General features: G+C 43.4%; 1 long non-coding RNA gene and 2 gene segments (V, D, J or C); all 3 read right to left on the bottom strand.

The window, feature by feature from the left end:
* The window catches only part of LOC101082918, a 425,870-nt gene that overhangs the window by 133,865 nt on the left and 265,933 nt on the right, over window positions 1–26,072 (bottom strand).
* LOC102901181 overlaps window positions 1–26,072 on the bottom strand; it is a 75,108-nt gene that overhangs the window by 47,123 nt on the left and 1,913 nt on the right.
* LOC111560855 lies at window positions 18,376–25,082 on the bottom strand. The gene is made up of 3 exons (XR_006599390.1): window positions 24,755–25,082; window positions 20,865–21,015; window positions 18,376–19,380 (listed from the first exon to the last, which is right to left on the bottom strand). It is a non-coding gene; the product is annotated as an uncharacterized LOC111560855 (long non-coding RNA).

The raw sequence follows: 26,072 nt of genomic DNA, 5'->3' as shown, positions 1-26,072 counted from the left end.
AAACGAAAAGTCTGAACTATTAGTGAAAGAGCTGTTAGCAAGTAGGAATGAAAGCCTGTTGCCTATTCCCTCAGGGCTACAGAAAAGCTGGTGCTATTATGGGTCCCAAACCTGGACGTGAAAATATTACTTCTAACTGAAAAGTCTGGCAAATACTTGGACTCTGAATATCACCCTCCCTGCTCTCCCCCAAGCCTTTGCTGAAATGAGACCTTCTCATTGCAGCCTTCCTTGACCACCTGATTTAAAGTGATTATCTCCCATACCCTGGGTAACATCCCCCTTTGTCTTCCTGAGAGTCTTCTTCATGACAACTGTAATCATCTAACATGTATTATCTTATTTTCCTTTGTGCTTATTTTCACTAAAATAAACTGAAGAGCTTCTGAGTACTGTGCACCCTGTGTATCTAGACAAGTACCTTGTGCATAGTAGGTATTTAACAAATTGTTATTTCATAAAGAGATGAATGTTGTTACATTCTCTGAAAGCAACTTCAGTCTCCAAAGCTCTAGACTTTGAATTGGCCTTTTTTCTTAATAATTTGTTGCCCTAGCAATAAATTTATACTGACATTTCTTTCTCTGAAAGTTATAAATACTCATGAGGCTTTGCCCTTAAGCCAGAGAAAGATAATTTAAACTTCCCTAGTCTCCCACATGGATGCAGGTAAATAAAAAGCTTACGGCTATTAGATTTCTTATTTAAACAGAGTTTGAGAACTTGCCATGTTTAAGTTAGCACAAGCAACTGCATTCTGGCTTGATTCCCTTTGTCCTGTCACCAGATCCTTTTCCTGTTGAGTGCGGCATGCTGGGTGCCCCCCTGCTCCACTGGCTGACTACTGCCTTGGGAGCCCTTGAGCATCCCAGGGAGCCCTTGAACATCCACAGAACTCCTTCAGGAGTTAATACACACTACTGTACACTGTTATCTTTTCACAACGTATGTCTTTGTGTATGTGTGAATTGCTAAAAAAAAAAAAAAAAAAAAGACCCCCAGGGATTCTCCATTCTTGAAGAATACCCAAAGCATGTGGTAGTAGTGATTGTGGTGGAGATAAGGGGAATGAGGGGGTTAAGGATTGCTCTTTTGTTTGGGAAAATGTGTTAGTGTGGTTTTTGGTTACAAAATGCCAAGCCCCTGCATGGAGAGAAAGTTTATAAAACTCCTTTGTGAAGTAAAGTAGAAGTGTTCAGCTTTTTCCTATTCAAGACTCAAGGCCTGGGGCCTTAGGATTAAAAGGGGGGTGGTGGCGAAAGGTGGCAAAGGAGAAAGCCTGCCATCCTCTCCTTTTATCCCTCTCATGGAGAATGTTCAAGAAACATAGAGGCATTAATGTGTGCTCTCCAAAACTAACTGATTTGGTGTTCCGGCAGACTCTTATTATCAACCCTTTAGAAAATCTTGTTACGGTCTATAGCACTTTGTTAGTGGACAGATGAGTCTTGGAGAAAGCATCTCAGAAGGCAAAGTTAGCATCAGTCCTGTGCACGATTGCATCTCCGAGCATCCAGCACAGCACAGGGTACATAGCGCTCACTCACTAAAGACTTCACTCATTTACTCATTAATGTGTTTTTTAATTTTTAAAAAATTTTTAAAAATGTTTATTTATTTTTGAGAGAGAGAGATAGAGTACAAGTTGGGAAGGGACAGAGAAAAAGGGAGACACAGAATCGGAAGCAGCTCCAGACTCTGACCTGTCAGCACAGAGCCTGACGTGGGGCTCGAACTTGCAAACCATGAGATCATGACCTGAGTTGAAGTCTGACACTTAACTGACTGAGCCACCCTGGTGCCCCCAAATGCATTTTTTAAAGTTTATTGTCTTTATTTTGAGAGAGAGAGAGAGAGAGAGAGAGAGTGAGTGCGAGCAGGGAGAGGCAGAGAGAGAGGTAGAATGAGGGAATCCCAAAGAGGCTCTGCACTGTCAGTCAGTACAGAGCCCGATGCAGGGCTTGAACTCATGAACCACGAGATCATGACCTGAGCTGAAATCAAGAGTCAGACGTTCAACTGACTGAGCCATCCAGGTGCCCCTCAGTGCATTTGTTGAATTCCTGTTTTGTGCCAGTCTTACTCCAAGTGTTGGAGTCGGGGCATTGAGCAAAACAGACAAAATCCCTGCCATCATGGAGCTTACATTCCAGTGGAGAGCTAAAAGAGAAAGAAATAAGCAAGTAACATACACAGCACATCAAATGGTGATAAATGCTATGGAAAAAAATTAAGCAGAGAGGAGAGATGGTTTTTGCTGGAGGAGTGAATCACGTGCTCTGATGAAAAAAGTTACAGGTGTGTAATCCTACCATTTCAATTAATATTTGGGGGCAATATGTTGAAATAAAGACTAGGAAAGAAGCCTCGGGCCTGGAGTTTTTCTCTTTTGTTAGCACGGGAAGAGTTATCAGCCAGCACTTCCTGTCTGAGACATCACAGCAGCTAAGACTCTGCCTAAAGCCTTAATTCACTGCAGTGCTCTCTGGTGTCAGTTTGCTCACTTTGAATGCAGAGAACTGGAAATGACAGATCTTGAGCCCTTTTGCTACCTCCGTATAAGGATAATAAGTCAATAAAAATGGAAGAGACAAACTCAGACACTTTGCCGCACAGTAGAGCTATCTATGACTGGTAAAGTTAGCCATCCTGTGGATCTGCCAGAGACCCATAGAATTTCTCACGTTCTCTTCACACTCGCCCCAGACCCCTGTAGCTGCCATTCCAGGCGGGCCCCTGAGAAGGAAAGGAGAATGCAGTGAATACATTAGCACCCCAGAAACTCTTAAGGGAGTCCAACAAGATATTACCTTTGACAAACATCAGAGGGGAGGAATATGTAGGTCCGTTTCCTGGGAGAAGAGCTGCTGACCTGGGGGTGGGGCTCAGGAGTCTAAGTGGTAGGGGGTTGGGTAGCAGCTGTCTTCCTTCAGCCAGGGTTGGGTGGTGGTGGGCATCTCCAGAGAACAGCCTGGAGGCTGAAATTGCAACTGGTGTTTTTAAAATTTTTTTTAATGTTTATTTATGAGAGAGAGAGAGAGAGAGAGAGAGAGAGGCAGAGCACGAGCAGGGGAGGGGCAGAGAGAGAAGGAGACACAGAATCTGAGGCAGTCTCCAGGCTCTGAGCTGTCAGCACATAGCCCAATGTGGGGCTCAAACTCGTGAACCACGAGATCATGACCTCAGCCCAAGTTGGATGCCCAACCGACTGAGCCACCCCGGTGCCCCGCAACTGGTGTTTTAAAACAAGGGATGGAGAGATGGGAGATGGAAGGAGTTAGGTACCCCTGCCTCCACTCCCCTCTTCTGGGGACTGGACAGGAGTCAAAGAATGCCTGCAGCATCAGATGACTGGATGTCATACACTGGTTCCCAGCCATTCTGTAACTCAGATATTGTTACAGATGATACATCCCTTCAGTATATCCCCCAACCCCTAGCCCAGTGCCAGGACCGTCAGCCTTCAACTCAGACCCAGATTCTGGCTCTGCCTCTGTAACCTTAGGTTAACCCCTCAGACTCTCTGAGGCTCAGTATCCCCATCTGTAAAACAGGATTACGTGAGCCCACCCCTGAAAAGTGGCTGCATCTTGTTGGCGCTCAGTAATTGAGTTCACTTTCTCCTTGATTATCCCATTTTATTATTTGCTCTTTTTTATAAGTAACATCTACGAATAGCTACTACGTGTAATGCAGTTTACTTTCTATCGTTACCTTTTTACAACACGGTGAAGTTGGAACTCATTATCCTTATTTCAAAGATAAAGAGATCCAGATGATTTTAGAAGACGGTGTGAAGCTTATTCCAGGATCACAAAATCTCAGAAAACATTTGAGAAGTCGTGTGGGACCACTGCTGCATTGTCCTAGTTTCTTGACAGATGGTCACAGATCATCGGTTTGAATAGGTCTAGTGGTGAGAGCACAGCCCCTGCTGTTCCATATTTCTGACACATCCTGGAGACTGCCTCCTCTATGGTACCTGCCCTGCCCTGAATCACATTCTGTGTCCTCCAGTGCAGACTCTAGAGCCTGAAACCTGTCGCCCTCCCTTACTGGATGTGGTACTTTGGACAAGTGTTTTAGCTTTTCTAAAGTGGAAGTGGACTGGGGATAATAATAGAAAATGCATTATAGGGTTGTTGAGAGGATTAAATCACATAACACATGTCAAGTGCTCAGTAGTACCTGATATATAGTAAGCACTCGACAGATGTTAGTTATTACTACAGCCAACCTGCAGTTTTATGGATTTGTCCATGTAGTTTTCCTCCTCCTTCTCCTCAAAGACATTCTTCCCAGTCTCTGTCAGAAGGACCCCTTGGGTCTCTTCCTGGGACTCCATCTTGCAGGCCTTATAAAACCATGGTTCCAAAATTTTGACACCATCTGTGTAACTAGCTTCCAAATGTCATTCTTTTTCCAAAGTCATGATTTCAAACTGAGAGAAGAATTGTACCCTTTTAGTCTTAGAGATGCACTCTACCTTCCCACCTATAGTTCATTTAAGCAAGAATAACTGGATACAAGTAGCAGGCTGAGGCCTTGGTGAATTGTGACAGGGCCTCTGTGGTAACCTGGACGCATGCTAGCTAGGAAGGTTGGGTTCAAACTCCTTTCCCAGAATGTGAGGCTCAGGGTGCCTAATCTAGATGGGGATTGGAGAACTTGATTTTATCCAAGGGCAGAGTCAATACCCAGAGCCTTGCTGACAGTTCAGCCAAAGATGCAACCCAACAGTGTGGGCAGAGAGGTAGAAGCCAGGCCCAGGCCTGTGTTGAAATCAGGACACAGTGAGTAGGTGTGATATGGAGAGTAAAAAGGAGAGGTTCCTTGAAAGGTTGGAATGAGCTGTTTGGGGAGATAAATGATGAGAGCTCATGGGGAATCATGAAATATATACGTGTATATTTCAGGCAGGGTCATGAGAGAGAGGAGGATTGGGAAGACCCTCGGTGGAACAGGGAGCAGCCCTGACTGGAGCTGACTGTGTGTCTGGCAAACACTTGCCAGCCTCTTTGTCCTGATACTGTGAAGGGCAGTATCTTTGACTAGTAGCCTTAGTTGGAGAAAGTTTTCCCTAGACATTGCCTGAAGTAGTCCAATGAAGCTTTTAAAAAATTGTATTTTGTTTCTATTAAGTTTAGTTATTTATTTTTAGAGAGAGAAAGAGAGTGCCAGTGGGGGAGTGGCAGAGAGAGAGGGAGACAGAGGATCTGAAGCAGGCTCTATGCTGACAGCAGAGAGCTCCATGTGGGGCTCAAACCCACAAACCGTGAAATCGTGACCTGAGCCAAAGTCAGATGCTTAACCAACTGAGCCACTTAGGCACCCCTAAAGTAGAGTTTAAATTGAGCTGTTCATAGAAGGATGAGGAAGTGTCAGTGGAAGAAATCTGTCCATGTTTCGTCTCTAGCACATATAGCAGAAGTCAAGAGATAGACATGATAGGATAGGCAAAAGACATATCCGGTGAGTGAGTAATCATGAAAACAATATAGATGCTATATTGTCCTTCGTGTTGGCAAGCTGAGTATCGGTGCAAACTGTTCCTGCTGGAGGAAGGGTGGAGTCTTCCCAACCTCCTCCTATAGAGTACCTGAGTTTCTGGTGAATATAATTAGGGAGAAACTGGACATCATCCATGATTGTACTTTGAGAAGTGTCATGCCCTAAGAACTTTGGGTGTGGGGTCAAATCATTTATTAAACTCAAAAAAAACCCCAAGCAAGCCCCAAAACATTAAGAGTGTATAGTGAATGCCACAATTCCTGCCTTTGGCTTTGTTTCTCCTCTCTCCTGCATGCCGCCCCCCTGGTCACACCCCATTGGGAGTGGTCTGTCTGAACGCCACGGGAGTACATAGGCGGCCTGAAGGAAAGGCAAGGAAAGCCAGCCTTCTCTGGCCCGCATTTCTTAAATGATTTGTTTAAGAGAAAATCCCAATCTTGTTGGAAATGCTGTTCGACATAGATCTCCATGGTTTGGAGCTGCTCAGCAGTGGACCTGCAGGAGGGCGGGGTCACTGGTACAGTAGTAAGATCCTTCCTCTCTTCTGATGCCTCAAGGATCTTTAGTAGAGTCTGGCTGTTTGAACCATCAATTTGACTTTGGAATCTGTCCTGAAAACCAGGGCCACATGGGGTCTTTCTCGGTATCTGAAAGTCATTGTGTTACCCTGGGTCTTCCTGTGCCAGTTGATAGGGTAGTCAGTGATTGTTTCTCCCTCCATGGAGCATTGGAAGGTGGCCGATCCCTCTGCTGAGGGACACGCAGAGCCACTACTAGGTCTTGCACCAGTGTGACAGCTGCCGTGACTCCTGAGAGAAAAAATAAGAGAAGACTCCAAGAGGGTGGGGCTGAGATCCCTGAGGAAAGGGCACTGACCATGAGTGTGAGGGCCTGGCAGCTCCATTTCTCGTTGTTGAGTCTTGTCCAGTTGAGGTTCCGGGATCTGACTCACCTGTCCAGAAGAGGGTGAGATGGATGAGGGAGCACACCTTTGGCATGGATCCCCTCAGGGACAGTTCTGCTTCCCCTCTGCCTGGGGAATCTCCCCGTCCCCTCTTCCCCTCTGTTTGCCCTCTGCCCGGTCCTTCCTCTGAGTCCACACTCTGATACGTGTTTGTGCCTGAGGAAACCAGCCACCATGGGCAGCTGCTCTGTTCCCCAGGAGGGACTTTGCCAATCATAGGAAGCACACAGAGCCTGTTGCCTATTAATGGGATGACAAGGCCACCTTCAAGATCAGTGATGTGGTCCACATAAGTGAGAGGAGGTGAAGGCAGCTTATTTGGCTGATAACAAGGTTTCTTCTTTCCACCCTAGAAGTTTACTATTGTTTCTCCGTTTTCATATTAGATGTACATGTTGTATGCTCTGTGGTGAGGTTAACAGTTAATACCAAGAAGAATTATTAACATCTATAGCCATAATCAAAGGAAAATGAGCAGATCAAGATAGCATGTGCACGAGGATTGCGGATGTTGCCATGACCCCTGTATTTACTGCAAACTCCCTCTCCGCAAAGTTGGGTAAGGGTGATTCACCCAAGTGTAAAAGAGAAATCCAATGAAGCATTGTCTCCAAATTTGAGCCAGAATTTCCTGATCTTTATTGAGCTCATCTATCTTCTTCTCTGAAGGGTTCTTAGGTCAAATACTGAAGCAGAATACTGTTAAAAACTTAAAAACCACCACTACATTTCAGTTTATGACAGTCTAAATTTATATGTACTTCAAAAGAGAGGAGTGTTTGAATTCTTGGGACTATACTTTTGAATTGCAAGACCAGTAATCTATGAAATTTTGATAAAAGAGGTAATTTTTTTTAAGTTTATTTATTTTGAGAGAGAGAGAGAGTGAGCGAGCAAGCAGGGGTGGGGCAGAGAAAGAGGGAGAGAAGGAATCCCAGAGCTTGAACCCATGAACCGTGAGCCAAAATCAAGAGTTGGATGCTCAACCAACTGAGCCACCTAGGTGCCCCAAAACAGGTAAATTAATAATGGAAACTGGAGAGTGCAGCAGAAGGTGGGAAGAGGGTCATTTGGTACGTGAAGAGGTAGGAGCAAAGGTGGAATCCAATGTCTGAGGACAGGTGTAGGACATAAATTCTCATGCTAGTAGAGGAGTGACCCACATAAACTCTCTGTTTTCTCCAGTGTGACTGAGACCGGACTGGCCTGGGGAAATTCAGATAGAAGCAAGCTCAAGTTGGTTCGACCTCATGGTAGTTGCTCTCCCGACCTTGACATCGTCTCGTTACCCAACTGCTTGTCTCACCCACCATTTCTAGAGGACCATTAACAAGTACTCAAACTGGTCACATTATTTGCAATGACAAATTGCACCATCAGAACCTACCTACCTACCTGTAGGTACTCATTTTCTTTGATTCTTTGAAAGTTGCCAAGGGCAACTTCTCTGAATTTCCATACTTGGTTTTTTTTTTTTTTAATCAGGTGGCCTCACTCTTGGCACATCCTATAAATCTAGTCATTTTTACCATGCACGAATCTCTGAGGATTCCCTGACAAATGACGGATATGGTTCTTCTTTCTTGGAGCTTGCGTTCTAGCATGGGAGCCGGTCATCACTTCATGATTTGCCAAATGAATTCCTTCACTGCAGCTATGATAAGCACTCTGTAGATGCAGAGGGATTATGAGAGCATGTTACAGGCACCAGGACTTGGTCAGGAGATCACTTCTTCCCTGAAGAAGTGACTTTGCAGCTGAGGTTCAGAAGCAGAAGTTACTCAGCCTTGCCAAATAGTGTCTGTCCCTCTGGATCTACTTTCCTTCATATTTGAGGAGGCTGATCTTAATGGACAGCATCCACCTGGTTCCTTTGGTCTCTGGCACCCCATTTAGTTTGGCCAATGGGAGGCATCATCAGGAGATTGGAGAGAAAGAAAAGAGAGAGAGGTGGAATGATATTACCCCAGATCCCTTCCTGCGAGGCTGTGGATTGGCAATGCCTGCCTCCCTCTGTGGGAGGCTCCAACTCCTGTTCTACAGCTGCTGGTCCTAGTAAAGTCTCCTCCACTCCATGCTTTGGACCTAGGATGGTAGTGGTTTCTCTCTTGCCAGACTCAAGGGTGTTCCATCATCTTTTTTTTGGTTTCCCATAACCCAACTGTATTAGCTTCCTAGATCTGCCTTAACAAAATACCACAAACTGGATGGCTTAAAACAAGAGAAATTTATTGTCTCACAATTTTGGAGCCTCAAGATTTGAAATAAAGGTGTCAGGTGGGCCATGCTCCCTCTGAAATCTGTAGAGCAATCCTTCCTTGACTCTCCCTAGCTTCTGGTGGTTTGCTGGCCATCTCTGGTGTTCCTTGGCTTGGCTTGCAGCTGCATGACTCCAGTCTCTGCCTTTGTGGTCGTGTGGTGTTCTCTCTGCGTTTCTGTCTTCTTACAAAGACATCAGTCATATTGGATCAGGGGCCCACCTTACTCCAGTATGACCTTATCTTAACTAATTACATCAATCTTAACTAATTATGTCCATTGCCATGACCCTATTTCCAAATAAGATCCCTTTCTATGGTGCTAGGTTTAGGACTTCAACTATCTTTTTTTGAGGGATACAATTCAACCCACAACACCTGTCTACATCTTGTAAATGTCTCTTTTATTAGATATTTTTCTAATCACGCCTTCGAGAGTACCCTCTGTCTCCAGCTAGGACGATGCCTGATACACCAGGGATAATGGCATTTGTAGGGAAAAAAAACATTCAAAATAAGAAATAAGGACATGCAAAAAAAAAAAAAAAAAAAAAAAAAAAAGAAAAGAAAAAAGCCCTGAGGCAGGAGGAAGTGCTGTGGGCTTAAAGCTGCATTAATATCAAAAGAACAGTTAGCAGGGCTCAAATAAGCCTGTCTTCCTAGATAATTACTGAAGAACTATCCCAAATCATGCAGGAAGTCATTCTGAAAAATTCCAAGAATGTGCTTGTGTTTATGACTGTGATTTATATCTGCCACAGGTTAGGAGTAATTTTAAGAGTTTATTGTTAATGGACAACAACAACCCTCCTCTAGGCCTGACTAGGAGAGAGTTATTATGAATAATAAATCAAAGTCAGAGGCAGAAGGCAGCTGGGGAAGGGAACAGGTGATGGTCTGATGGAGGCTTGGGACAGAGTGTGGCTAGAAAGTATGTTGTACCCAGTCCTGAAGAGTGAGGACCTGCTCACTCCTGCATTATCTTGGGGTGCCCTGGTGGAAGGTAGAAAAGTGTGCCAGGGCCCGGCCCATGGACTCCACTTTTTCAGGCTCTGTGCAGGCTGTGTTCTTTGTGCTCAGTCATTCATTCTGTGTCAAGGCTGCCAATTAGGCCACAGCTTCGCAGGCCCTGGAGGTTGTCTGTTTCGTTATGAGAGTACACTTATCATGATGGAAAAGAAAAAAGAGAGAGAGAGACAGAAAAGAAATAAAAATATGGATACCTGAGACTTGAAGAGTTAGTAGGAGAGGCAAGAGTGCTTTGGGGGGCTTTATGTATCCTTCCCCATAATCTCCACCAGTCTTTCATTCTTTGATATCTTTCCAGATTTTAGGTGCTGTGAAAATACAGCTTCAAAGCAGGTTCCTGAGGCATCTTCCAACCAGACTGCCACACCTCAGCTTCTCATTTGTAGACATTGAAGTTGTCATTGTATATTATGCTTTATGGTGTATGAGTGCTGCCTCACACTTGTTAATTGGTCTGTCTTTATCACCTGTGAAATCTCCCCAAAGCCCCTGTTGAAGGCATACTCGTTCTCAAAAATACTGGTTGAAGTGAAAGGATTTCTTCTGCCCACAGGCTGTCTGACATACAAGGAAAGCAAAGGAAGACCAGTGAGGAGCTCATTCCCAAGATGATGGCTATGGGAAGGACCCCACATCTTTCGGTTGTGGCTCTAAACACCGGCCCTATCATTATAGGAACTTCTGCTCCCTTCAGCCTTACAGACAGGGGATGGTTGAGATAAGCACTGCTGAGCCACCATACAAAGTGCCACAGGCTCGTTCTGCCTCTCTAGTAGTGTAAGATGGCTGGAGATAGCTATAAGGCTGAGGTCATTTATATTTCATTTTCAGGGACAGGGTGTTGCTAGGAGGTCCCAGGGGTATCAACCAAAGGATTACATAGCAATGGAGGAAGATATGTTTATTGGCCTCACTGAGAACAGAAGGGTGAAGGGTTTAAGGGTGGTAGAGGCCTTTGCAAGCCTTCAAATCTATGTTTTCAGCCTTCACTCCCCCATAACCTTAAACAGAGAGCTGTTTTTCCTATTCTTCAAGTGAGTTCCACCAACCCATATTCTATTTATTTGAATTTGCAGACTGTTGAAAGCAGGCAGCTGGAGAACCCTACCTCTGTTCAGGCAAGACTCAGACAGAATATGATTTATAACACTGGGCTGGACAGGGTCCCAGAACTTGGGGGTCCTCTTTTTTGCTGCCTGCCCTAGTTCTCAAGAGGCAGCTGTGTTGTCATGGAGAGACCAGTGGATTTAGGCGTGGAAGATCTGGGTTTGTATCTGATACCACAGCTTACTTGCAAGTTACTTAACCTCTCCAGGCCTTGGTTTTCTGGACAGTAAAATGGGGATAATATTGCCTCATGTGGCCATGAAATAACAAATGTGAATATGCCTTATGATTAATCTACAGTTAGACCTGCAGTGGGGGTTAGCTGGTCAGTGTGGAAGGTCAGAGGGGCAAGCTCTGGTTTGTGACCCACCTGGAGGCAGAGGTGGGTGGTGCCGTGGGTAGGGCAGCAAAATAACCAGTCCCCTCTGCTCTTACTGGGGCTTCAAGAATCTCCAGGGAGAACTAGCATCTATTAGTAAAGTTGCTCTGGAGATCAGGGCCACAGAAGTCTCCTTGTTGGTATACAAAGTTCAGGGTGCCATCTTGGTTCCTCTTATACAGTATGTAGTATAATTGTTCATTTTTCCCCCTGTGATTTTGCACTCAAAATTTTGCTTCTTCTAAAAGGAAGAAATATCTCTTGTGGCTCCAACAAGGCATCTGGCTTGATTTCTGAAAAACAAAACCAAGGGAAAAGGAAGATCAAGAAATTGAAGGGCCATATCCGAATATCAAATGTGGGATTACGGAGCCACTTTCCAATGTCAGCCTTTCCACAAACTCTCTCAGGAGTAATTTCGTCAGGGAGCCATTTATTTATTTACCCAATTATTGGGCAAATATTCACTGGCTTTTCTGGGATGCTCAGGGCTGGGCTGGGCTGGGCTGTGGGGATGATGATGTTTCAGGCTTCCTGGGGCTCACCTGATTCAGGAAGCTGCAGACCTACTATTCCAAGGCTTCAAGGCTGCTCTTGCACCTGGGCAGCAGGAAGAGAAATGGGCAGATCCACTTTGTGGCTTCCCCTGAAGACTGAAGTCCTCAGCATCTGGAACCATCTCCTGCTCCCTTCTTCATCATCTCAGCACCAAGTGGCTCAGTGACACTCCTGTGTGCTCTTGGACTTGCCTGGGGACAATGAGGAAATGAGCCTGAATTAACAGATCTTCTACCCCCAAAGAACAGCCTCACCAGGTGTACAGACCATCTAGGGATTTCTTCTTTCTGCTGCGAATGGAGGCAACTCCTTTCTAAGGAGGGGCCAATATTCTGGCAGGGGAGATGTTATTTAGCTTTAGACAGCTTTGAATGCTTCTTTCTCCCCTATTTGTGGATGTTCCTATTATTTTTTGTTACAATATATTTGATTTTGGATCTTTTATTTATATAGCAAGGGAGCTGCTTCCTAGGAAGGGAGATAGACTTTGCCACTGTGCCTGTCTTCTATAGGATGACAGCCCATTAACTGTAGCACAGAATTTAACAGAAAATAGTATTGCATTGGATTTAATTTTTAGTAGCAGTTGAGTGTCTCCCACAGTACTCTGCCCATATCAAGCACCCTGTAAATGTTGATACTGGACTAAAGAAAACACAAAACAGACATAATGGGAAGATGAAGTGGAGCGGGCAATGAAAATTAAATGAGAAAGAGCAGAGTTAAATCATGAAAAAAATTTAATGGAGTATTATAGAATTATCTACTGTAAGGACAAAGTAGAACAGACTAAAACTAAAAGAGAATATAACAGTCGGGTAAGAGGAATGTGGAGGCAGAGAAAAGCTGGAGAAGTAATTAGGACAATTAACCTCCACGTAGTGATTCTCAGTCTTGGCTGCACATTGGGATCACCAGGGGTAGTTTAAAAAATACTGAAGTCTAGGTGCTACCCCCAGAGTCTGATTTAATTGAGCTGGGTTGGGGTCTGGGCATCAGGATTTTAAAAAGCTTCCCAGGCAATTCTGATGTTCATCCAGGGTTGAAAACCATTGTGTAAGAGAATCATTTAGTCAAAGAATAAAACTTGTAGTGCAGTCAAGGCTTATTACGGTGTTGTCTTCAGGAGACAAGGCAAAGCCTATGACCAACAAGGTCTGCCAGTCCTCTCCTTGTCCCTTCCTCAGGATCAGCATGGACCCTCAAGGGCTCTCTTGCCTGGTGATTGCTTGCCACTGGCCTCTTATGAATTAGAGGCCATGAGGACCTGCTTAGGTCAGCATCAGCCATCTATCTCCCTGTTCCCCTGAGTGCCTCCAACAGTGCTGGGCACTTAATGGGCACTTAGTGAATCTTTGCTTAGCAGCCATGCTCTTTGTCCTTTCCAGGTCTTATGCTGATTTGAAATGGGTTAAGTCTGTGGTTCTTGTTCCTCCTCTTAATCCTACCTTGACTTTCGAGATTCAAATTTTGCCCTACCCAGTTTCTTTTGAGAGGCAGGATTCAGATTCAGCCAGGGGAGCCCACTTGCTGTGATTCCTTCCATTGGACAACATATCACTCTGTGTGTGTGTGTGTGTGTGTGTGTGTGTGTGTGTGTGTGTGTGTATGAGAGTGAGAGTGAGAGTGAGAGAGAGAGAGAGAGAGAGGGAGATGGAATGCATCCTAGAGTATACCAGACCCAGAGAGTAATGGGTTCTTGCTTTATTTGAACTTTGTGTTCTCTTTTTCTTCCCTCCTTCCCTTCCTTCCTTGTTTTTGTCCTGAAATTCCTAGGCTCATAGCAGACCATAGGCATCAAAGGAGACCTGCCTTTAAGAGTGAAAGTATGTCCAGTGCCCTGAAGTGGCCCTCTGTTTTTGGAGAGGGTGAATTACCTTCTACTTTCCTAGAATTGCTGATTTCACAGTGAAGATTTGCTGCCACACAAAAAGAGCTGTGGGTAGAATGTAAAGTTATTGCTGGCTCTGGAAATCTTTCATTTCCCCTGCTTGCCAGAAGAACTGGGTGGGGGGCGGGGCTGGTTGTCCTCAGGTAGAACAGAGGGGCCAGCCAGAACACAGGTTTTCATGCTGATAGGAGACTAATCTTATGCCTTTGTTGGTAGAAGTATCTTTATAAAAACAAAACAAAAGGAAACAATGGTAATTTTGTCCTTCCATTCAACAATATCCCAAAAGAGAGGAAAAAGTGGAAAAACTTGGATTGGGGGCAGATAGGTTACTAGTTTAAAAGGAGCTGAATTGAAGCCCCTAGTCCTTTTTAGCTTTTGTCTACACATAAGAAAAAAATACTCCCTACTTTTCTCCTGCGAAATGGAGAAAAATATTTTGCTCAAGATTCTTGGTTGGCACTGTTGGTGGGAATGCAAATTGGTGTAGCCGCTCTGGAAAGCAGTGTGGAGGTTCCTCAGAAAATTAAAAATAGACCTACCCTATGACCCAGCAATAGCACTGCTAGGAATTTACCCAAGGGTACAAGACTGCTGATGCATAGGGGCACTTGTACCCCAATGTTCATAGCAGCACTCTCAACAATAGCCAAATTATGGAAAGAGCCTAAATGTCCATCAACTGATGAATGGATAAAGAAATTGTGGTTTATATACACAATGGAATACTACGTGGCAATGAGAAAAAATGAAATATGGCCTTTTGTAGCAACGTGGATGGAACTGGAGAGTGTGATGCTAAGTGAAATAAGCCATACAGAGAAAGACAGATACCATATGGTTTCACTCTTATGTGGATCCTGAGAAAGTTAACAGGAACCCATGGGGGAGGGGAAGGAAAAAAAAAAAGAGGTTAGAGTGGGAGAGAGCCAAAGCATAAGAGACTGTTAAAAACTGAGAACAAACTGAGGGTTGATGGGGGATGGGAGGGAGGAGAGGGTGGGTGATGGGTATTGAAGAGGGCACCTTTTGGGATGAGCACTGGGTGTTGTATGGAAACCAATTTGACAATAAATTTCATATATAAAATAAAAAAACAAACAAAAAAAGATTCTTGGTTGGGAGTAGGATTAGGGGACAGGTCAGGGATAGAGAGAAGATAAATGATTTTTTTCTTCCTTTGGTGATGGAAGCTTACGAAAAAGTAGAATGTAGTATTCCAGTACTTCTAGGGAGCTCAAATTCTGTAGTTCTGGAGCCCTACAGCTGTGGAATTAAGATCTTATATAGATTGAACATCTGCCATCCTGCTAATTGTCCCCTAAAGCAGAGGGTAGTGACATAACTGGGCTCTCCCAGAACCCTAGGGAAATTCCGTGCTTCTCCCAAAGGGAAGCAAATAAAGCCCCTTACCTTTCAAAGAAAGGGAGAGGAGGGGAGTGAGACCATTCCTATTCTACCTTTAAGGGGGAGAGAGTTAGATGACCCCATCCTCTGGGTTGGATCTATGCTTCCAGAGGAGAAGAAATACCAAGATGGAAAACCTTCACTTTCTTTTCCTTGGGAGAGGTGTGTGGTGGGCCCAGCTGCCAGTACAGTTTGGTCCTCCCTGCCAGTGGCTTCCACAGCCCCCACTAGTAACTGGCATCCTCCATGCTTCTTCTGGTTGGACTTCCAGCCCAGATACAGTTCTGTAGGCACCTACCTCCCAGTTCTTGGGCTCTGAGCTAATGCACTTACTACCTTGCTTAGTTTTATCCCAGTTTGGGAGGAAAAAAGAAATGAGGCTGAAAGAATGCCTAAAACATGGCATCAGCTCTAAAGATACAGAACTAACAGAAGAAAAAGGAAGAGAAACATGGTCCCATTCTTGGGTGCTCTGTGGAAGGCAGCTGTGTAGATAAAAAGAAGTGGCCATGAGGTACCTTTGGGGCTAGAAAAAGAGACTTCCCCAAACAATTAAGTGGAAAAGTATCTGGGTGGCTTGATGTTGGTACAGCAGCTTGGGTTGCCATAACCCAGTGCCCTCTTGGTGTCCAGTATCCTCGCCCACTCTGCATCTGCTGCTGCCCCATTGCCACACCCTGAGCATCTCTGACTTTCTGTTTGGTTTGTGGTGAATCGTTGGTGGAAAGTGGGGATGAGTAGAGGGGCAAAGATGGAGGTAAATACAATATTACTGATCACATTCACCATGGCTTATCATAGTAAAGAGTGGTTGTTCTATGATCACTGTGGTACTGATGTGTTAGAGCTGGTTTGGAATGCAGGGGCTGTTACACACATCATGGATGTGACAAATTAAAACGCTGTTAACACTGAGCTACATAATGAATGCTTAGTACGAGTGAAAGAAAAGATTATTGAGTAGAAAAGCTATTCGGTTGGCAGGGCTTTAATTGCCAAGTAGCCTGAGAGTTGGCACATGGGCACGACTGAGTAGCGACTGTGTGAACTTGGGAAGTTACCAAAGGAGGGCAAAGGAAATACTATGTGCAGCCTGATGAACAACCTGCATCTATCAAATGGCTATACTATTGCAAGTGAAATCACGGTACCTGACAAAGCACACAGTATCAATCTAAACCGACGGCAGTGTCCAGGCTGTGGTGAGAAATCAGGGATGTAGGATAACAAAAGGTGCATAGGGAATGGCACATGCCAGGAAGACAGACTAGAAGAGAACAGGGGAAGAAGATTTTTTTTTTGCAAGACTCAACTGATAATGATCTCTCTCTGTCAGAATACTTTATTTTGTAAAAGTACCAGCACAAGTTCCAGATGGGTGACCCAGAGGCTGAGCCGAGGGTCACAGCTGCAGCATGCTAGGGAGAGAACTGTAGCCTCTGTTCACAATCTGCTGTGTTTGTGTTGACTCACAACATGGTTGGGGACCAGGCTGGACAGCATTCCAAACTCTCAGTGGAAATCCTAAAGGCATTCCACCCCTTGTTAATGATAAATATATGTTTATCTAGGGAAGTGTGATGGAGAGGGGATACCTCCAGAAAAAGAAGACAATTTGAAATGCTACGGAAAAAAAAAAGCTACAGTGATGGAAAAATGCTTATTTTTGCAGAAAAGATGTAATCTGCACAATTTTCCTCTTATTTTGATAGACTAAATCCTAAGTTTCAAGCATGTGAAGGCCAAAGACAAACTCTTAGGGCCGCCAAGATGAGAAATAGCAGCCTCTCTGTACACACACAAAGGAGCTGTGCCATGGGGCCATGGGGCCGTGTCCACATTACGACTGGGGCCTCCCTGTGTGGCCATCGGGGACCCCTGACTCACTTGGGCTGATCATCAAGTCTAAAAGAGTTGTTAGCTTTTCTCTAGAGAGTGCTCAGTTTCCATCGGTCTGCTTTTTTCTAATGTGTATAAAACTGGGCTGCCTTTGACTGGTAGAAGGGGCCTGGGAGAGAGAGGCTTGGAAAAAACTGGATCAACATTCAGATGAAGCCCCAGAGGTGCAGGTGCCACATGTTCTCATTAGCGCTGCTGGTGAAACACCTTTCTGCAATGAAGGGGGTCCTCCTCTTTGACCTCCTCTTTGGGTCTGACTCCTAAATTGAGGAGTCAGCGTTACACGGTGGAATCTCTGCTCTGGTTGGGTGGGAGGGTTTCAGGCTAGCCCTCGCTGTTTTCTCTTACCATTTCATGTTAAAGTAGGGAGTAGATTCAAGTGGGGGACTATTGAGAAGAGTTAGTCATCCATGGCTGTAAGATACCAGCAATGCCAGATGGGGTGCGGGAGTGCAAGCAATTTATAAAGCCTTCGCGGCAATTTCTGTGACCACAAGGGATGATACTGGCTCGATTTAGCATTTTTGAATTTAAGTATTCACCTCATGCCAATGTATGTAGCTATGTTCTCTCATCTGAGGTTGTTCATTTGGAAATACAGAAGGGTGAGGCATTATTTCTTGAAATAAAATATTCCCTTTCATTACAACTGTGTCTCAGTGATCCCTAAAGCAGAAATTCAGTTCAAACATTAAATTCAATAATCAGATATTAAACACTTACTATGCAACACACTGTGGAAACTGAAGATGAAACAGACCATGGATCCCTGTCCTCGAGGAGTATATAAATTAGGAGGAGCATGAAGGAAATATCCAAACAATCTTGGAAAAGAGAGAAAACAATGAAATGACTCCAGACAGGTAAGTGCCAAGGTGGTTCAGCTGGGGGAGATTATGTCCTCAGAGGGGAGGTTCATATCAGAGACATAAATTTGGGAATCATAAATGTGGAATTTAATACCATAGGCATGAATGAGATCACTGGGGGAGAGATACAGAAGGGAAGAAGGACCCAAGCAAGGGCCCTGGGTGCCCTATGTTTAGAAGCTAGTCAGGGGAGGAAGAGTCAGCTAAGGAGACTGGGAAGGAGAGGCCAGTGACCCTAGAGGAAAATCAGCAAAGTGTGGCATTTCAGAAACTAAGTGTGGAAGGCATTGCAAGAAGGAATAGGTGGTACACTGCTGAGAGGTTGTATGATCATCAACTATTCTCATGTGTGTTTTATGTTTGTTTCCTCTTAAACTGGCAAATCCATGAGGACAGGGCCCATGTTTATTTTGTTCACACTGTGCACTCAATGTCTGGCATTGTACTTGGGACAGAGGGGTACTCAAAATATATTTGTTGCATAAAGGAAGGAAGACATAAAAGCCAGTCTAATGTGTTTATACTTAATTCAGCAGGCAAAGAGTAGTATCCAAATTAGCATTTTCAGGTTTCTCACACAGAGTTTGATCTTAGCCAAAAACACAAGCCTTCTTTAGGAGTCCTGTACAGATGTGTTGACTTCATGCATACCTCCTCTTAACATCATTCAGTGTCCTTCAGTCTGGATGCACAGAAATGAAGAAGCAACAAGAATCCATCCGGGTGGTTCTCCTGTAATCCTTTAGGGCAATGTTAGTCACTGGAATCTCATGAGATATTAATGATTCTGCCATTCTGGAAAGAAATCTATGATCACAATCTTGGGTTAAGTAGCTATCTCTACAGCAGGCTTCGTCGAGAGCATTTAATCTGATAATACAGAATTGTGAATATTACGAGAGGGCTATTAACGTAGAACATTTTCCAAACTTACTTGACCAGGGAATCCTTTTTAGTTGCTTAACAACTGTTAACATCTCAGGGGACAGTAATATTCTGAAGAATGATTTGGCAAATGTTGCACAGGGCTTAATAACAATTCTAAGAGGGCAAAAAAAAAAATCATATCACATTTCTTTTTAGTTGACATGGGGAGAAAATCCCTATACTGGATATAAGTTACCTGGGTGGAGTCTAAAGGAATGGTAAGTTGTATTATTGTTCTGAAATAATTGATTCCCCCTTCTATATGAGAAGATTATCAATTCCTGCCTGTTGCTGTGTGTCTTTCAGTAGCTTCTGTGGGGGATGGAGGGTGAGTCCCTGCCCACTTGATTCTGGGCTTGACCATGGAAGGGCTTTGGGTAATGAATGTGAGTGGACATGGTGTGTGCCATGACTGAGCAGAAGCTTTAAGGAGCATCTGGAGTTTCTGTCAGCAGCTCTCTTGCTCTTTTTCCTCTGTCATGAAAACAGTGTGTCCCAAATAGTGAATTATCTTTTACTCTGGATTCTGGAATGGGAGGACACAGGGAGCAGAGCTTAGTCGCCACCTCATAGCCACCAATCTGCAGTAAAAGCAAGAACAAAAAGTAAATGATCGTTGTGTAAGCTACTGAGATATTGGTGCTATTTGTTACCACAGCAGAGTTGACTAATACAGAGAGCAAAGTATGTAAGGCTGTTATGAATGTGACAGCTATTTCTTTTCCAGATCTTCCAGAAGAGAGACAACTCCAGAGGAGAAGCAGAAAACAGAATAGCTCCATTTATAGCTGAATTTTTTATATTTTACAGGAGAAAAGTTGAATTCTTGTTCTGCCTAAAAACAACTCCATGAATTGAAAAACTCAATCAACCTAGATAAAGATTTATAGATTTAGTGTAGGCTCTAATGTGCTGGCATATGTGAGAAGAAATCTCAGTATTTCAAACCGAATGAAATCCATGAACACACAGAAGTGGACATTCATGGCCAGTCCTACTGGTATTATTTGCCTCCTTGTAGAGAATATTATTTTTTTAATAGTCTCCCAGATTTCCTCACAGTTGTCATCAGTGGGACGAGGAGGAGGCCAGCTGCCCAGTAGCACCAAATTCTGGGACATCCCGGGTTTAGGAGGGCTCTTGAATAAGAACAAAAAGGTAAAGGGAGTGATCATTATCCAAGGAAACAATGTTCCTCTTCCCTGTCCCTTCCTCTTTACTTCTTCTTATTTTTTTTTTTTTTATTTAAAAAATTTTTTTATCCATACTGTTACCCTTTAGCTGATCTGTTTTTTGGTGTGTACAATAGCAGCATTTTGGAAATCTCTCAGCTTTAGTAGGCAGGGAATTTGGGACATCTATGGTTTAGGACCCCCTGTGACATTAGCTTCCTCACACTTACGTCTGGTCCAGGTTCAATATTTTCCCATCAGCTTTCAGTTTGTTTATTTCTGTACTTAAATTGAGAAGATGATAGATGAGGGGCTCTCTCTCTCTCTCTCTCTCTCTCTCTCTCTCTGTGTGTGTGTGTGTGTGTGTGTGTGTAACTGTTGAGAATGCTCATTTTTCTTCCTGGGTCATCTTAAAAAATCTCCAAGCATATGCTACCTCAGGGAAGCAAGTGTTTTTTTTCTGTGATGAGCTCATATCACCTCCTCTGAGAAGACTTTCCCAGCTTTAGGCCATCACTTTCTTCTTTACCTTCTCACAGATGTTTGCTCCTTCCTCTGTAAATAAGTCTCTATTTTCATGTCTGTTTCTCCCACTGTAAAGAGCACCTTGAGGACAGGAATTGAGCCTTGGTGGTTTTTGTAACTCAGCATGTGGCGTAGAACCAGGAACATTGTGCGTGCTCAGTACATATTTGAGGGATGAGGATATGCATGCCCATAATTATAGACTTGTATGTTTTAATAATATAGCTACTGAAAATATCCATACAAAATCCAAAACACCAGAAGGGCTTATCATAAGCCAAGCCAAGAGTCACTGAGAAAATAATAATCATATCGGCTCCTCTAATTTCCTCCTAGCTGGCCACTCTTTCTGGGTGGGTTTTGCTTACCTGTCCCAAATCTCTTCTTGGTAACTGGCTCAAAAATATGCAGGATCCTCTGACCTCTCACTTTTCTGTGTGCCCCCAAATGCATGGAAATCCTTGGTCTCTGAGAACCTCTGGACTCTAGCTCAGAGTAATTCTGGGGTCTCCAAGACCACTGAAAAGTGAAAATATGGTGAGACTTGGGAACTTAGCGATGAGCACCAAACTCTGGAAAATCTTAAGATCTCAGAGTCATTTATTCATACAAACACATTTATGCAATTTGTCAGATTCAACGATAAGCAAAAGTAGATATAGTCCTTGATCTTTCAGAGCTTACAAGCTAGAAAAATAGACATTAATCAAATTAATGAAATAATATTACAAACTGATATATGAAAGCATATTTTAACCCCCCCCCCCCACCACCCACATCTGAACTTGTTGGGAGATTTCAAGACATCTCTGAGGAATTGATGTGCAAATTTTGATTCAAAAGATGAATAGGAGTAAAACAGGTGATGAAGAGATAGGAGAAATGTTCCCCAAGGATGGAGTAATATAATGTGCAAAGGTGGGAGGTACCTGTGCATTTCATCAGCTGAAAGGTCATCTGTTTGACAGGAGCAGGGAAAATGAAGAGTGAGGGTAGGAAGTATTGGAAGTGTAGGTGAGAAGGGGTCAGACTGTGCAGGGTTGTAGAGGCCAGCTTGGGGATTTTGATTGGTCTTTTACCTGTAAGCAATGGGAAGTCATTGAAGAATTTTTAAAAAATTTGAGAGAGAGAGAACTCGAGTGGGGGAGTGGCAGAGAGAAGGAGGTACAGGGGATCTGAAGCAGGCTCCGCACTGACAGCAGCGAGCCCAATGTGGGGCTCGAATTCATGAACGATGAGATCATGACCTGAGCCAAAGTCAGACGCTCAACTGACTGAGCCACCTAGATGCCCCTGTCATTGAAGGATTTTTAATCAGAGGTATAACATAATCACATTTGTATGTTGAAGAAATTACTCTGGCTGCTGAGGGGAGGACATATTGGAAGGTCCGAGAGACCAGCTAGCTCATTCAGACTGATGAAATAATTCAAAGGAGAAAATGGAAGTTTGGACAAGGAGTTGGTAGTAAAGGATGGAGAGACGTGTCTGGACTGGAGATGGCAGTGTTATTCACTGAGATAGGCAACCTCAGGAAAGGACCATATTTAGAAGGAAGATCTTGATTTTGGTCTTGGAGTTGAGTTAAAGTGAGTTTGAGACTTTTAAGTGAACATATTGAACAGTCACTGGGCACATCATACATTCACTCATATTTACTGACTACCCACCACATGAGAGTTACAATATTGAGAATTGTGTGGAACAGAAAAATATACTAAACTTGGAATCTCCTCTTGAGGACCTTAAAACTTATGAGACAGTCATGAGGAATGGCTGAGTATTGGGTGTAGAGAAATGAGGGCTTGAGAGGTTGGATATGATAGCTGTCTTCAAATATTTGAAAATATAAAGGTAGAACTTAGTCTATGTTGTTTCAGAATGCACAAAAAATACCAACATATAAAGTTATAAGGAAGGATCTCTGTGACTTAATTATTTTATAATTGGAAGTTTGTATCCTTTAATGTCCTTTATCTATTTCTCCCATCTGTCCACTCAGCCCCCTTCTGTGATGATGACTACACTTACCATGGCAAGCACTGAATAATGTATAGAGTTGTCAAATCAATATGTTGTACACCATAAACTAAGATAACATTGTATGTTAATTATATTTTTAAAAAAGTTATAGGGAAGCAGACCTCAATTTGGTATAAGAAGTGATTTTTTTTTTAAAGTAGGCTCCATGCCCAACATGGGACTTGAACTCATCACCCTGAGATCAAGACCTGAGATCAAGAGTCGGACACTCCACTGACTGAGCCACCCAGGTGCCCAAAAAAGTGATTTTTTAAAATAAGAACTGTCACTGAAAATATTTTAATTGAGTTTGGATGATCATTTATTCAATTGATATTTAATGTACATATACATTTAATGGAAGGATTCTTGCTTGGCCTCTAAGATCCCTTTTGGCTTTCAAATTCAACGATTCTAATTTTCTGGTTAAAGCCCTAATTGTTCAGAATGAAGGTCACAACCTGGATTACCTTAGTCCATTTCCTTACTTGGACCCTACCTGGATGTTCCCTGGGCACTTGCAGGATGCTGTAGTGAGTAATTTCTTCCAGGTTGTGACCCCTTCAGAAAATAAAATATATAATGTAGGAATCACATTCTCTTCCTTGGCTGGCTGTGGCCTCCTCTGACACAGAGGAAATTCCCTTGTTTTCTCTTGCCAGTTACTCCATACCATGGTTCCATGATGTTAGATGGCCTGTTTGTAAGTTCAGCCAATTGATAGCACTGTGCTACCGGATGGACACAAGCTACTGCCTTTTTGCTACCTGTGAGCAATTACATCTTCCATTTCTAGGGATAGAGGATGCCTAAGGACTCCTTTGTTTGGGAGCTTGGTGAAAGTGGCATGCCTATTACTGTGCCCTGACAGTTGAACTCAAAGATCTTTTAGAGCCTGGGCAGACACACTCTGAGATATCTCTTCATTGCTCTGAACTCTTTCAAGTGAGCATTTTTTATGATAGATAAGAGTCACAGAAAGCAGGATAATGGGGACAACAATAGTATGACTTTAGTCAACTCTCAATTGCCTTTACCAGTGCAGTAGGGAAGAACATGGACAATATAGAAATATCAATTGACATTCTTGTCACTCATTTGGCTTTGGAAGTTTTGCAGAAACACTTGGTTCATGTTTATAGTATGCTAGGGCCTTTGGTGGCCCTCTCTCCAGGTAATATATAAAAGATTTTCTTTTTTTTTTTTTAAGTTTATTTATTTATTTTGAGAGAGAGAGAGAGAGAGAGAGAGAGAGAGAGAGAAAGCAAGCACAAGTGGGGAAGGGACAGAGAGAGAAGAGAGAATCCGAAGCAGGCTCTGCATTGTCAACACAGATCCCAATGCGGGGCTGGAACTCATGAACCCTGAGATCATGACCTGAGCTGAAGTAGGACACTTAACCAACTGAGCCACCCAGGTGCCCCTATATAAAAGGTTTTCTCAATTACCTTTTGGTAAGCTCAGGGAATTTCTCTAGGTCTCTAATTTTAATTCATGTGGTTTCCTTTTTCCCTGTTTTGTGCCCAGCCTCTCTCAGATCATTGTTGGGCACTCTGCTTGCTTTCTTCTTCCTTGGCTCCAGGCTCTGTTTTTTATGCTCACCCAATGCCCATTTTAGGTTCTGAGTTGCCTCACCCCAACCTGAATCAGAACTTCACATTCTCATCTGTCCTGAAGGAGGAATGGACAATTAGATACACACGCTCTTACTCTTATCCCTTTTCTTCCCAGTCAGACTTAATCAGACACTAATGATTCATGTTCTTTTTTTCTGGCTTGATCTTGAATTGAAGTTATGTGGCACAAGGTTCTGGGTTACAGTGGATAATCTATGAAGGTCACATGGTGTGGTAAAAAGTACATTGACTCAATAAATATTAATTCATTTCCTAATCTGCTTGTGGATGAATGAGAAATGATCATACCTGGAATTTATATAAAGCCTTCTTCCAAGGAACATACAAGGACACGGTAGCACCTCAATGACTCAAAGAGCATATTTATTATATTGGTAACACAAATAATCTGTAACCTGGTTTGGGGATGACTGATTGCTTGTCGTGAGTCCCACACCTGGCTGCACATCAGCCTCCCTCAGGAGCTTTTTACAAATACGGATTTTTTGGGTGGCATTGGGGAAAACCAGATTTATATTTCTCCACCTCTGTGAAATTTTTCAGTGGTGATGGCTTCCCTGGACTTGTGCTTCTCGAACTTTAATATGCATATAACTTACCCAGGGAATTTTGTTAAGATGCAGATTTTGATTCACTAGTTCAAGGGCAGTGCATGAGATTCTTCATTCTGGCAACATTCCAAGTGATGCTGATGCTGTCTAGCCAGAGACCACACTTGAAATAGCAAGGTCTTAGACTGGAGAGGGGGGAGAAGGCAAGGCATGGAGGTTGAGTTACCTGGGAAACCAGAGTTCCATGCCCACACCACTTCAATCAAAATCTCTGGAGATGTGTTCCAGACCTTTGTATTTTTAAAGAACTTCCCCCAGGTGATTAAAATATGCAGTTGGAATTGAGACCCATTGTTCAAGAGATGCCTTGACCACATCTGATGTCCATTTCTCTGTAGTGAGGGCAGGATAACCTGGCCACATCTTCCCTGTACTAAACTAATAGTTTTGTTGCTTACAGCAGAATTTCTCAAAGCATGTCCTTGAACCACTTGCATCAGAGTCACCTGGGCACTTATTATAAATGCATGTTCCCAGGCCTGCCCCCAGATAGACTGACACATAATCTTTGTAGCTGGGACTCAAAAGTATAAATAGGAACAATCTCTCCAGGTGCTTCGCATGCACAGTGAAGTTTGAGAAATACTGGCTTATAAAATCAAATCAAATCTCTTTAGCCTTGTAGGTCAGAGGTCTCTAAACAAGTTGGTCTCAACCAGATTTTTGAAGCCCTCTCTTTCTCTGTTCTACTGTGTTAATCTCCTGTGGTAGGCAGCTTCTAAGACGGCTCCCAATGATCTCTAATCCCTGGTGTTCATATTCTTGTGTAATCACCTCCTCCCCTTGAGTGTGAGCTGCACTTATTGACTCACTTCTACAGAATAGAAAATGGTAGGAGCAATGAGATGTCACTACTAAGATTAGGTTACAAAAAGATGATGCCTTCAATCTTGGAAGCCTTCTTTCTAAGTCCTTGCTCTAGGGAAGGAAGCTGCTATGTTATGAGGATCTGTACAGAAATGCTCACATAAGGATCACATACATCCACTTGAGTGAGTTTGGAAGTGGATCCTTTTTCAGTCAATGCTTAATAACTGTTGCCTCAGCTGATCCCTTGACTGATGAGAGACCCTGAGCCAAAGGACCCTGTAAAGCCACACCTGGATTCTTGACTTACAGGAACTATGAGATAATAAATGTTTGAGCCTCTAAATTTTGTGGTAATTGTTATGTAACAATAAATAACTAGTACACCCACCTTGAAATATCCCTCCTCTTCCTTTCCACTTACCCAAGTCCCGCCTCTTTCAAGCCTCAGCTATTCCAAGAAACTTTGCTCATAGTGATTGTCCTTTCATGAGCTCCT

The sequence above is a fragment of the Felis catus genome, chromosome B3 (genome assembly GCF_018350175.1).
Source record: "Felis catus isolate Fca126 chromosome B3, F.catus_Fca126_mat1.0, whole genome shotgun sequence".
NCBI classification, from domain to species: domain Eukaryota; kingdom Metazoa; phylum Chordata; class Mammalia; order Carnivora; family Felidae; genus Felis; species Felis catus.
Note: the sequence above shows the minus strand (reverse complement) of the source record. Positions and strands in the feature narration are given on the sequence as shown.